Genomic DNA, 13,015 nt, shown 5'->3' with positions numbered 1-13,015 from the left:
ATCTTCTAGCTTTTACATTCTTTCTGATTCCTCTTCCAGAATGTTCCCTGGCCCTTAGAAGGGAGGATATAAGATTCTTGTCCAAGGCTGAGCCCTCACTATCACTTATTCTCAGCATTGAGCAGAAGATCTTATTTGGCATTGTTACAAATACAGAGCAAAAAAATGTTAAAAAAAACCACATTAATCACATTCTCCACTGAGCCAATAGATAAACACACGGGTGCTTTCCTCATTGGATTGTTGTAAAGATTTAATGATGTCACAGTGTTGAGGTTGAGTGCAGAACTCAGTCAGCAGTGGATATTGTCATTACAGTATCACAATTCAGCCATCACCCACAACCACCATCTGAGCCAGTCCAGGCCCTCGCTGTTCCCCATCCCAAGTACAGCCACAGTCAAGTTCCTACCTATACAGGGGTGACTAAATGAGCCCCTAGGAGTATGGGAAGGAACTAAAAATTATTCTGAGATTTAAATCATGAAATCTGCTCATGACAGTGCTCAGACCCAAGAACAAGCCCTGGATAGGCAAACAGAAGAAGTAGAGGCAGAGACTGTCTATGGGAAGCGCCTCTGCCTGTGGGAATCATGGGGCCCTGTCTGTGGGAGACACAGCCCTGTCAAACTCCACACTACATCCTGAGAGTCAGCATCTAAGTTTGTGTTTACTGAGACACTGTGGGGTGCCTCAGAGAGCAAGATGAGCTCATCTGCCTGACTAGAACCTCCAGATGCTGGAAATGACTACATTTCCTTCTAGCTCGCTCTCAGCTCCCTTGCTGGCTATGTATAATCAAGCATCCAGTGACTTCTGGGACTTCAAAGACTGATTTCTGAGCTTTCAAAACATACTGATGTTCTCCTGGTGAGATGTTGAAAAGATCCAATGAGTCAAGGAGCCTGTGGTTATGCACAGAGTCAATGTCTGTTGTTAGGGCCCCTCTGAAATGCTCATATATGGACCCTGTTATGATTGTGGGCCCTCCCCTTTGTGGCTGTGGACCTTTCCTACTATGGCTGTGGGCCTTGTGACTGTGGGTTCTTGAGCAATTTCAACAATTTCATGAAGTGCCATAGGGCTTGGGAGGTGAACGGTTAAATGTCTCCTTGCAAGTGTGAGGACTTGAGTTCAGGCATTCAGCACTCAAGGGAAAGTTAAGAACAGGGGCGCACACCTGGGCCCCAGAGCTATGAAGGAGTGCAGGGGGTGGGGAAAAGTGTTGGCTGAGGTTTCTGTCCTGCCTAGTTCCTACAGTCATTAAGTCCCAATGAAATCACACAGAGGTCTACATTAGTTATAAACTGATTGGCCCATTAGCTCAGGCTTCTTATTAACTAATTCTTATAACTTACATTAGCCCATAGTTCTTGTCTATGTTAGCCACGTGGCTTGGTACCTTTATCGGCGAGGCAGTCACATCTTGCATCCTCTGTGTCTGGATCACGACTCCAGTCTGTGCTTCCCTCTTCCCAGAATTCTTGTTGCCCCACCTCTCCTTCCTGCCTGGTCACCCCATCTATACTTCCTGCCTGGCTACTGGCCAATTAGCATTTATTTAAAATATAAGTGACAGGGTACAGACCATTGTCCCACAGCAGAAAAGTACACAGAACTCTAATCTCATTTGCCTGCCTGGCTGAGACCCTGAATTCCAAGTTCAGTGAGAGATCTCTCTCTAAAACAAGAGAGAGAGCACTTGAGTAAGACACCTCAATTGTTAATCTCTGATGTTCCCAAAGGCGTGCCCCTGAACACACACACACACACACACACACACACACACACACACACACACACACACCACAGCAGCAGCAGCAGCACATGGAACTGTCACAAAGAGAAGCTGACTTGGAGGTCCATGAAGCTTCAGCAAGCTCTCAGTCAGGACTTACTTACCTAATATCATTGGAAAGGAAGGGGGAAAGTTCTTTGCCATATTAGTTTTAAAATCTAATTGAGGAGAATTTTGTTGCCTAGACAATGGCGTATTGAATTGTTCAGTGACAGTAAGGACGTATAAAAAATACCCCCAATCTCCAGAACTATGGAATAGAATAAATCTTGGGTGGTTTTGGCCACGGCTCCCTGTGTATCATGCCTAGCAATTGCGTTAGGAATGTAAATGAGATGGTGAAGGGCTGGAGGATCCTGGAGCCACATGGCCGTCTCCCAGAGCAGGCTGGCCTCCAGTGGCAAGTGTACAGTCCAAGAGGCAGAGGGTAGAATGGAATGGGGTGTGCTGAGACTCCATTAGCCATAGTATGTCCTTCGGGCAAGTCATTTGCTGGCTTAAAAAGATTACTAGATCTCTTTGTATGTGTTCATATGCATGCAAGAGCATGCATGTATACCAGTGTGAGGTTTTCTACTTTAATATTTGTGTGTGTGTGTGTGTGTGTGTGTGTGTGTGTGTGTGTGTGTGTGTGTGTAAGTTACTGTTACGGATACTGTGCAGGCTAAAACAGGGTGTCAGATCCCCTGGAGCTGGAGTTCCACGCTGTTGAGAGCCGGTGAACATAGGTGCTGGAATTGCAACCAGGTTAGCAACTGCTCTTAACCAGCAGCAGTCTCTCCAACACTCATCCTGTTTTTTGATACAGGGCCCCTCACCGGCCAGAAGCTCACCAAGTGGGCTAGGCAGGCTGTCCAGCAAGCCCAGGCCCCTCCTGGTCTGCCTCCTCAGGCCTGCGAGTAAAAGTGTGTGCAGCCACACATTTTTCTATGGTTCTGGGAATTGAACTGTGGTCCCCATGTTTGTTAAGCAAGCATTTTATTGACTGATCCATCTTCACAGCTCTATTACATTGGTTTTCTTTGGGAGGCAAATGAGAAAAACCCATTCAGGCCAGTTTGAAGGAAGAGATATGTTTATTAGGTAAGTTCTGCTGAACCCCACAAGTTCAGCAGGGCCAGCTCGAGGCTGGTCCCTGCTCTGCTGTGCTGATTCAACTGCAGGCGGCTTTTATCTCTCAGTTTTAGGACAGAGGATGTGAGGTATGTGACCAAGATTGCATTCTCCTTTAGAACTGACAGAGATGGGTAAGGGCCTGGGAGTGAGGGGTGTAGAAAAACCCACCCATATGAGCTTGTTCACATGGGTGACTGAGCCATGCAAGACTTGGGAGACACTCTGCTGGTGGGGGTGGAGTCCCAGCACTCCAGAAGCTGGTGTTGGGATTGGTGCAGAAGCAGTAGTGTATCAGGCTCCATAAGGCATCAATTCCAGGGGTCATGTGTGTTTGTCAGATAACTCATGCAGAGGCAGCAAAGAACTCTGAAATTTAGCCAAACCCAAATACCTGATGCCCTGAGGCCCCACCGGGTTAGCACAAGGGCATCTCACTGAAAAAATATACATAGTCTGCCACCACCGCTTGACTTAATAAAAAGATTTAAATAATATTATTTTATGTGTATGTATGTTCGCCTGCTTTTTTTTTTAATGTGTGCACTACATCCATGCAGGTTCCCACGGAGACTGGACAAGAGTCAGATTCCCTGAAGCTGGGCTTTCAGGCAGCTGGGAGCTGCCATGGAATCAAACCTGGATCCTACACAAGAGCAGCAAGTTCTCTTAATCACCGAGCCATCTCTCAAAGACCCCGTTTTCCCAATGTGATACATGTGATGTACATGTGTGTGAGAAAGAGATGTATGCATATGTGGTATGCCTGTGGTTTGGAGTGTGATGTATGTGTGTGTGGTGTACCTATGGTGGTGTGGTGGTGGTGGTGTGTGTGTGTGTGTGAGAGAGAGAGAGAGAGGTATGCGTCTGTGGTATTCCTGTGGTATGATGTGTGATGTGTGTGTGTGTGTGTGTGTGTGTGTGTGTGTGTGTATGAGAGAGAGAGAGAGAGAGAGAGAGAGAGAGAGAGAGAGAGATGCATTGTGGTATGCCTGTGGTGTGGTGGTGGTGGTGGGGTGTGTGTGTGTATGTGTGTGTGTGTGTGTGTGTGTGAGAGAGAGAGAGAGAGAGAGAGTGAGAGATAGAGAGGTATGCATCTGTGGTATTCCTGTGGTATGATGTGTGTGGTGTGTGTGTGTGTGTGTGTGTGTGTGTGTGTATGAGAGAGAGAGAGAGAGAGAGAGAGAGAGAGAGAGAGAGATGCATTGTGGTATGCCTGTGGTGTGGTGTGTGATGTATGTGTGTGTGATGTAGGATGTGTGTGTGTGTGTGTGTGTGTTCACATGCATGTCACAGTGTGCCTGTGGAAGTCATAAGACAACTTTAGGAGTCTGTTTTCTCTTCTTTCTTCTGTATCGGGACCCAGGGATCAAACTCATCCCTAGGGCAAAAGCCTTTACCTGCTGGGTGATCTCACCAGCTCATTTATTTTACTATTATTTTCTATTATTGTTTTTATTGAGCTATATATTTTTCTCCACTCTCCTCTTTTCCTCCCACCTCCCCTTCTAGCCTCTTCCATGGTCTACATGCTTCCAATTTACTCAGGAGAGCTTGTCTTTTTCTATTTCCCATGTAGATTTGATCCATGTATGTCTCTCTTAGAGTCCTCATTGTTGTCTAGGTTCTTGGGATTGTGAATTGTAGGCTTGTTTTTATTTGCTTTATATCTAAAAGCCACTTATGAGTGAATACATATTATATTTGTCTTTCTGGGTCTGGGCTACCTCACTCAATATGATGTTTTCTAGATCCATCCATTTGCCTGCAAATTTCAAGATGTCATTATTTTTCCCAATGTGTAGTACTCCATTGTGTAAACGTACCACATTTTCTTTATCCATTCTTTGGTGGAGGGCATTTAGGTTGTATCCAGTTTCTGGTTATAACAAATAATACATGGTGAGTACATGTCCTTGTGGTATGATTGAGCATCCTGTGGGAATATGCCCAAAGGTGGTATTGCTGAGTCTTGAGGTTGGTTGTTTTCTAATTTTCTGAGAAGTTTTCATACTGATTTCTAAAGATGTTGTACCAGTTTGCATTCCCACCAGCAATGCAGGAGTGTTCCATTTACCCCACATCCTCTCCAGCACAAGCTGTCATCAGTGTTTTTGATCTTGGCTATTCTGATAGGTGTAAGATGGAATCTCAGAATTATTTCAATTTTTATTTCCCTGATGGCTAAGAATGTCAGCATCTCTTTAAGTGTCCTTTGGCCATTTTAGATTCATCTGCTGAGAATTATCTGTACCCCATGTTTATTGAATTGTTTCTTCTTTGGGTAACTAATTTCTTGAGTTATTAGTATATTTTGCAGATCAGCCATCTCTCCAATGTGAAGTTAGTGAAGATCTTTTCCCATTCTGTAGGCTGCTGTTTTGTCTTGTTGACCATGTCCTTTGCTTTACAGAAGCTTCTCAGTTTCAGGGGGTCCCATTTATTAATTGTTACACTTAGTGTCTGTGTTGCTGGGGTTCTATTTAGGAAGTAGTCTCCAGTGTCAATGCATTCAAGAGTACTTCCCACTTTCTCTTCTATGAGGTTCATTGTGGTTGGTTTTATGTTGAGGTCTTTGATCCATTTGGACTTGAGTTTTGTGTGTGGCAATAGATTATAGATCTATTTGCATTCTTCTACATGCTGGTAGTCAGTTATGCCAGCACCATTTGTTGAATATGCTTTCTTTTTTTCATTTTATATTTTTTGATTCTTTGTCAAAAATCAGGTGTTTGTAGGTGTGTGGACTGATATCTGGGTCTTCAATATAATTCCATTGATCTTCCTGTCTGTTTCTATGCCAATACCAAGCTGTTTTCAGTACTGTAGCTCTATAGTAGAGTTTGAAGTCAGGGATTGGGATGCCTCCAGTATTTTCTTTATTGTACAGGATTGGTTTTGGTACCTTGGGTTTTTCACTTTTCCATATTTAGTTGAATATTGTTCTTTTGAGGTCTGTGAAGAATTTTGCTGGGCTTGTGATGGGTATTACATTGAATCTGTAGATTGCTTTTTGTAAGATTGCCCTTTTTTCTGTGTTAATTCTATCTACCCTAGAGCATGGGAGATCTTTCCATTTTCCCATGTCTTCTTCAGTTTTTTTCTTCAAAGCTTTAAAGTTCTTGTCATACAGGTCTTCCACTTGTTTGGTTAGAGTTACTCCAAGATATTTTATGCTGTGTGTGGCTATTGTGAAGGGTGATATTTCTCTGATTTCTTTCTCAGACCACTTATTGTCTGTGTAAAGGAGGGCTGCTGATTTCTCTGAGTTAACCTTATATCCTGCTACATTACTGAAGATGTTCATGAGCTGTTGGAGTTTCCTGGTAGCTCTCTTCAATTCTTGATTTATTCTAGTCACATGGTATTTGATGAGTTCCAGAAGGGTTCCCCTTCATGCCGGTAAAAAGATTCACCCCTCCTGTCTCTGTCCTCTGTGCTTCTCATTGCAAAACCCTAAACTCTTCAGAAAGAGACCCGTTCGGCCCACTCAGGCTGTGCTATGGATCGAGTCTCTGTGGTTTTCCAGATTTTACTCTCTAATCTCCATGTGATGGCATTTGGAAAGAGAGTCTCTCTAGGGTTACTTAGGCAATGAAGGTGAAGCACCTATGATGAGATTAGTCACACAAACACAAAGGTGAACTCTGGTTCCCTCTTCTCTCCCTCCCACTTTGTCTCTCTCAGGTGTACCATGCTGGGTGAACACACATACCCTGCCATATGAGTTCTTGCCCCCTCTCTTTCTCTCTCTCTCTCCCTCCTAGCTCTGTTTCTATCTCTCTAGGGTATATTGCAGTGGATGAGCACACACAATTTTCCATGTGAACTCTCTCTTCTCTCTCTAGTTTCTCTAGGGAATATTGCAGTGGGCGAGCATACACACCCTGCCATATGAATTCTCTCTCCCCTCTCCACTCCCTGGCTCTCTCAGGTGCACTGTGCTGGGTGAGCACACACAAACCTGCCATGTGAGAGTTCTCAGCAAGCCCAGAGGCCTCCAGCAGACACCAGCTTCCTGGCGCCCATCTCCTAAACTGTGAAAAAGAGCACTTGTGGGGCACATCTCTGTCTGCTGTCATTGCTATAGCACCTTCTCATTAGGACCAACTGGGTGCAAACCCTCGATTGTCCACACGCCTAGCCTGGCCATATTTCATCCATGAACAGCTCTACCCTCAGCTCTGTATCCAGCCATGTTGCCTACTCTGGTCGATGGGAAGTCAGCAGGGGTGGCACAGACAATGGTTTGAATACAAACATGTAAATGGCTGGCCTTCCTTCAATACACACGTGTGGTGATTGGCTGACCTGCCTGCCTTTGTCATGGGAAGAACTTTGTTCCTTGTAGCAGACCAGAACCCAACTTCCAGCCAACATCCTGATGGACACACCTCAGATCAGGTGACCCACAAGACCTGGGAGACAGCAACAAATGCCTGTCATTGTGTATTAGCATCTGAAAGGGACATTGAGAAGCCACCTGGGAACCCCAAGACCCCGGGTGGGTTTTCTTGTGAGCTGGCTGGCTGGGCGGTTTCCTTGCAGACATCACTTGCAGCTGCTGTTGCTGATCGCATTCCCCAGGGATGTTCTTGCAGCCCCTGTCTGGATACACAGCCATGGATGCCCCATTTGGGGAGAAGGCTCAGAGTGTGCTCACTGATATAATGAGCCGTGCTGGGATCTTCTGATTTACATAGTGCTCCTCAGCCCCTTTCCTTTTATACATCCCCACCCTGAGTGCAGCCCAGGTCTGTCTCTGCCAGATTTCTGTCTAATATTAAGCCATGTAAAGAAAGTTTTCCTTCATAGGGGTTAATTAAACCTGCAAATCTTTTCAGAATTCCATTTCAGCATAATGAAGGGATGAGCCAGGCCCTATTCCTTACCAACTCCGTAGAGTGCTCAGAGTCAACAAAGCTAGAAGGGAAAAAAAAAAGTCAACATTAAAATGGCAGCACACCTGGAAGGGGCAAGAATTCACTGAGGAAATAAGTTCGAATGTTCTAGAAGAAAACCTGAAATGGCACAAAGTTGCTGAAAGGTCCTGAGAAGTGAACAGAGCTTTCTATGGGGAAAGGGAGAGTCTGTGGACCACACTGTTTCCAACAAGTACTTGAATGCAGTGTTAAATGCAGCAAAATAGACTGGGCCCATTAGATTCTAGAAGGGAAGAGAAATATCAATACAGACCTAATTTAAAAAAAAAAAAAACAGCAACAGAAAGATGAAAGCATTCATCCAAACCCAACTCCATCTGAATTATATACATGACTCATATGTAAGTGAGTCACGTCAAGTGTTTGGGTGAGATGCCCAGTGCCAAGTGTCCCAAGACTCCAGTTGATACTGCTAGGTAGTATTTATGGTTTCTGTGGCTTGGGCTGTGCCATATCCTCTGTGTCTCTTCCTCTGCCAACAGTTTTAGAAAGAAATTCCATAATCTACTGCTTGTTGGATCCCAGGTTTTTCCCCTGCTCCTCGAGGCCAAAGCACAGGATGCAAGAACTGTTTACGCTAAACCAGCCTAACTTCCTGTTAACTTCTCTCTGCTCGATTCTGGGGGATTAGCACAGAGCCTTGTTTCGTCTTTGACATGGTAATTTCACCTGCAAAAGGGGGTTCCTACAGCGCCTAAATCTTCTCTTAACTGTCTGTCACAGCTCCCAGCCCGGTACCCCCTGCCTGGGCAAAACCTGCCACTCAGCAACACTGTGATCTCACTCCTGGCTGGGAGGGGGTCCTTCTCCTCTGGGGAAAAGAGTATTTAACCTGGCGGAAACTAAATAAACTTGGCATTCACCTCTTGTCGAATGACCCGAACTCTCTATGTGTGTATGTCTTGTGTTTAACCTCTAGGCCCTTGCCCAGCTCGTAAAGGTATGGAGCTGCGGCCCATACCAGGAGGGTGGTGATGCAGACCTCGGGTGTTTCCCACACCTGCTAAGACATATTATCCCAGCAGTGTGGGACTCACGTGTGTGCACTCACATGTATTTGTGTGCACGTGCACATACATGTGTTGTTACAGACACAGTATCTTAGTTCAGAGTGGAGATAGCTGTCCACAGATGGAAGCCACAGTGTGAGGCTTCCATTCTGCCCAAGGTTACATGTCATACTCGTCTTTCATCAACCTGTCATGAAAAAGGTTTCCGTTTTTTAAGAATTTTATGTATATGCGTGTTTGGCCTGCATGTATGTCTATGTACTGAATGGAAAGAAGAAATAAAAAGGAAAGAAAACATGGTTGTGTCTAGGTATTGTTAGGAGAAAGTTTATTGCAGATATTGTATTATTGGAGAAGTTTAGGGTAGGGGATGGGGTTCTTCCAGCCAGGGAGGCCATGTAACAGATAGAGACTGAGAGATGCTGGGAGAACCTGGTGGTTAGCATCCACTTTAAAATGTTGAATAGGCAGCTCAGCCATTCCTCCCAGGCCCACAGAGGCCAGAAGAGGCCTCTGGATTTCCTGGAACTGTAGTCACAGATGGTTGCGAGCTGCCAAGTGGGTGCTGGGATGAAACCTGGAACCTCTGAAAGAGCAGGGCTATTTTTTTAACCATTGAGCCATAAGGAAACCTTTTTAATACATAGATGATTAGGGAAAGGGTGTGGTGATAACCACACAGTGTGCTAGAACTGGGGAAATGACAGCTGGGTGTCAAGCTACCTCTCTGCTAGCTGGTAGCTGTCACCCAGATGCAGCCTACAGGGGCTCCAGGACGCTGACAGCAATTGTATCTGACGGCATGGCTACAGTGGCTGAAAGTCTACACCTAGCCCTCTTTGCCACTCAGTAAAGCCAGACGTGTTCGCCTACTTTGGAAGTTCTAGCCAGGCATCTCTGAAGGGTGTGTGTGGGGGGGTGGTAGTGGAGGGAGATGTTAGAAATAACTTAGGACAATGGTGTGGAAGAATTGTCTGTATTCTGTCAATCATGTTTTAAATAAATGCTGATTGGCCAGGCAGGAAGTATAGGCAGGTCAACCAGACAGGAAGTAGAGGTGGGGCGATGAGAACAGAAGTATCCTGGGAAGAAGGAGCTCTTTTTGCAGTCCTGTCTCAATCACCTAAAAAACAAGATGTAATCTACCCCACTGAAAAAGGTACCGAGCCTTGTGGCTATCATAGATAAGAATAATGGGCTATATAAGTTATAAGAGCTAATACAAAGCCTGAGCCAATAAGCCAATCAGTTTGTGTCTAATGCAGACTCTCTGTGTGATTTCTTTGGGACTTGCCGGCTGTGGGAACTGGGCAGGACAGAAACCCCAACTATCAGGCCCTCATGCTACAGGACAATGGTATTGTCAGTTGGTTGCTTATGTGGCAATAGAGTTTGAACTGTGAGCTTTGTGCACACCAAGCAAGTGCTCCATCAGTGAGCCATAGTCCCTATTCCCTGCCTCATGGAGTTTTTTCTCATGTAAATTCATACTGACCTTCAATTCACTGTCTCTCAGGCTGGCTTGGAGCTAGTGATGCTCTTGTCCCCTGTTCAGAATCTTTTCGTTGATAGGAAACAGAATTGATTTACTTAAAAAGAGATTAAAAAATACACAAATCCCGAGAGAGAGATTGAATTAGGTTCATTTGTTAAGCATTATTGCAGTAAAAGTATATTGGTGCAGTTAGTTTCCTTTAATTATTAATTCATTTCCATCAGACTATGTAAACCCAAAGAAAGGAGAGCACAGTGGGGTCATAGGCAGGCACCACCATCCCTAAGTGCGAGGAAATCACATGCCACATGCCTTTAGTCTCACCAGCTGAGAGACAGAGGCAAGAGGATCTCTGTAAGCTCAAGGATATCTTAATGTGGGGCACCCTTCTGTGTGCTGTGAGTATGTTTTATTACCATTGGTTAATAAAGAATCCGCTTTGGCCTATGGCAGGTCAGAATTCAGCTAGGAGGGAAATCCAAGCAGAGAGACAGGGAGACAGAAGATAGAGCCAGGGAGATATGCCAGCAGCAAGATGTGAGCCTCATAATAAAATGCAGACTGATAGAGATGGATTAATTTAAGATGTAAGAGCTAGTTAATAATAAGCCAGAGCTAATAGGCCAAACAGTTTGTAACTAATATTAAGCCTCAGAATGGTTATTTGGGAACTAGAGGGCAAGAGAGAAACCTCCAGTTACACCATCCTGATCTACAAAGCGAGTTCTAGGACAACCTGGGCTACATATTTTGAAATACCCTATCTCAAAAACCAAAAAGAAAACAAAAAATAATAAATGAACACGAGAGAGCCAATATCAGAAGGAACAAGACACAAACTCTGGAAACAGAGGGTGAGGGCATGGGACAGGGCATGGGGACAGTGGACATCTCTAGCATGGCAGGTATGGGCAAGGAAAGGGTACAGTGCAGACCTGAGGGCCAGAGGCACCAAGTAAAAAGTGAAAGAAAAACCTTATGTGGGCACCCTTATCCATCCCTTCTGATGTGGGCACCCTAAGGGGATTATCCGTCCCTGGAGAGACCGGAGGTTCTTCAAGTGACATCTATTCCAACTGTTGAGGTTTCTCCTGTCATGGCTGTTACCTAAGCCGTGAAGGGCTGTTCTGGCTCAGGGGCAGGGCAGGGGCTGTGTGACATGGGGAACAGGTGGCAGATGCATACACAGGGGGTCAAGAAGCAGAGGAAGGGAGACACAAGTGCTAAGCAGGCTTCCTCTCTGCCTTTTACTCCTTCCATGGGTTGGTGCCACTCACGTCCTAGTGGTTGAAACACCACATCTCAAGCATTCTGTCAGAGCAGAGGAAACAGGCTGAGCTGTCTTCAAAAGTGGAGGGCTTTGAATGGAAAATGTCCCCACGCTTGGTCCTCCACTGGCTGTGCTCTTCTGGGAGTTGTTGGGAATGTTACCGGAGGCCTTAATTGGGACAGGTAGGTCTCTCAGGGGGATGTCTTGGAAAGTTCCAAAGAGTCCCTTCCTCTATGCATCGTGAGGTGGGTGGCCCCTGCCACACATGCTCCCCTGTTGTGGTATTCGGCCTCACTGTGAACCTGTAACCAATGGAGCCAAGGACACCCTGAAACCACAAGCCCAAATGATCCCCCCTTAAATTGCATATGTCAGGAATTCTGTCACAGTGACATGGCAGCTTGAAGAACGTGACGTCATGGTACAACTGGGAAGACATGGGTTCAGAGTTCTGACAACCGAGTCCACACAGCTAGTGGGTTGTGAGGGGAGACTTGAGGCCCAGGTCTCTCCATGCCTCCTCCCCATCCCTTCCCCCCAGACCTCCTACAGAGCCAGAGAAGATCAAAATCTCTTCCCTGCCAGGAAGAGGATTCATATACCCGAAAAAAGAAAAACAAAACAAAACTGTGCGAACCGAGAGAGAGAAACCAGTTTAATTAAGTTAATTTGTTAAGGACTTGTATTGAGGGACATTTAAATTAGTACAGTTCGTTTTCTTTAATAATTCATTTTCCCCCACTGAGTTATAGAAGCTCATACTCTAAAGAACAGAACGGGGTTAGCTGTGGAAATTAGAACCTCTTCCTTCCCCCTCCTCCCAGGAAAAGAGCAGCCCCCACCCGACTCTCCTGCAGCTGCAGAAGAAGCTTGTTTCCAGCTGCAGCCGTCTGCTTGGTTGGGTTAACAAGAGTAGAGGCTGGAGAGACGGCTGCGGTTAAGAGCACACACTGCTCGTGTGGAGGGACGGTCTGAGCTCCGTTCTCAGCACCCACATGGGACCCCTTGCCTCACACTGGGCCCCTTTCAACTGCCTATAACTCCAGCTCCCTCACTGTGCTAATTACTTCCCCGTCGCTGTGACCACACACCTGACGAAAACAACTCACGGTGGGAAGGTTTGTTTGGGCTCATGGTTTGACGGTGCAGTCCATGGTGGTGAGGTGGGCATGGCAGTAGGCATGGCTCTCGCTGACCCCTCACCTCACTTCTTGAGGAACCAGGAAGCAGGGAGGAAGGAATTTTGTGCTCACTGCTTCCCCGTCCTGTCTGTCCAGTTCTGGACTGTGGCTCATGGCATGGTGCAGCCTTCACGCAGGGCAGTTAACCTCCCTAGAAACATCCTCACAGACATTTCCAGAGCTGTGTCTTCTAGGTGGTTCTAAA

The sequence above is a fragment of the Myodes glareolus genome, chromosome 4 (genome assembly GCF_982192425.1).
Source record: "Myodes glareolus chromosome 4, mMyoGla1.1, whole genome shotgun sequence".
Taxonomy (NCBI): domain Eukaryota; kingdom Metazoa; phylum Chordata; class Mammalia; order Rodentia; family Cricetidae; genus Myodes; species Myodes glareolus.
The sequence above is the reverse complement of the archived record's forward strand: the minus strand, read 5'-3'. Positions refer to the sequence as shown.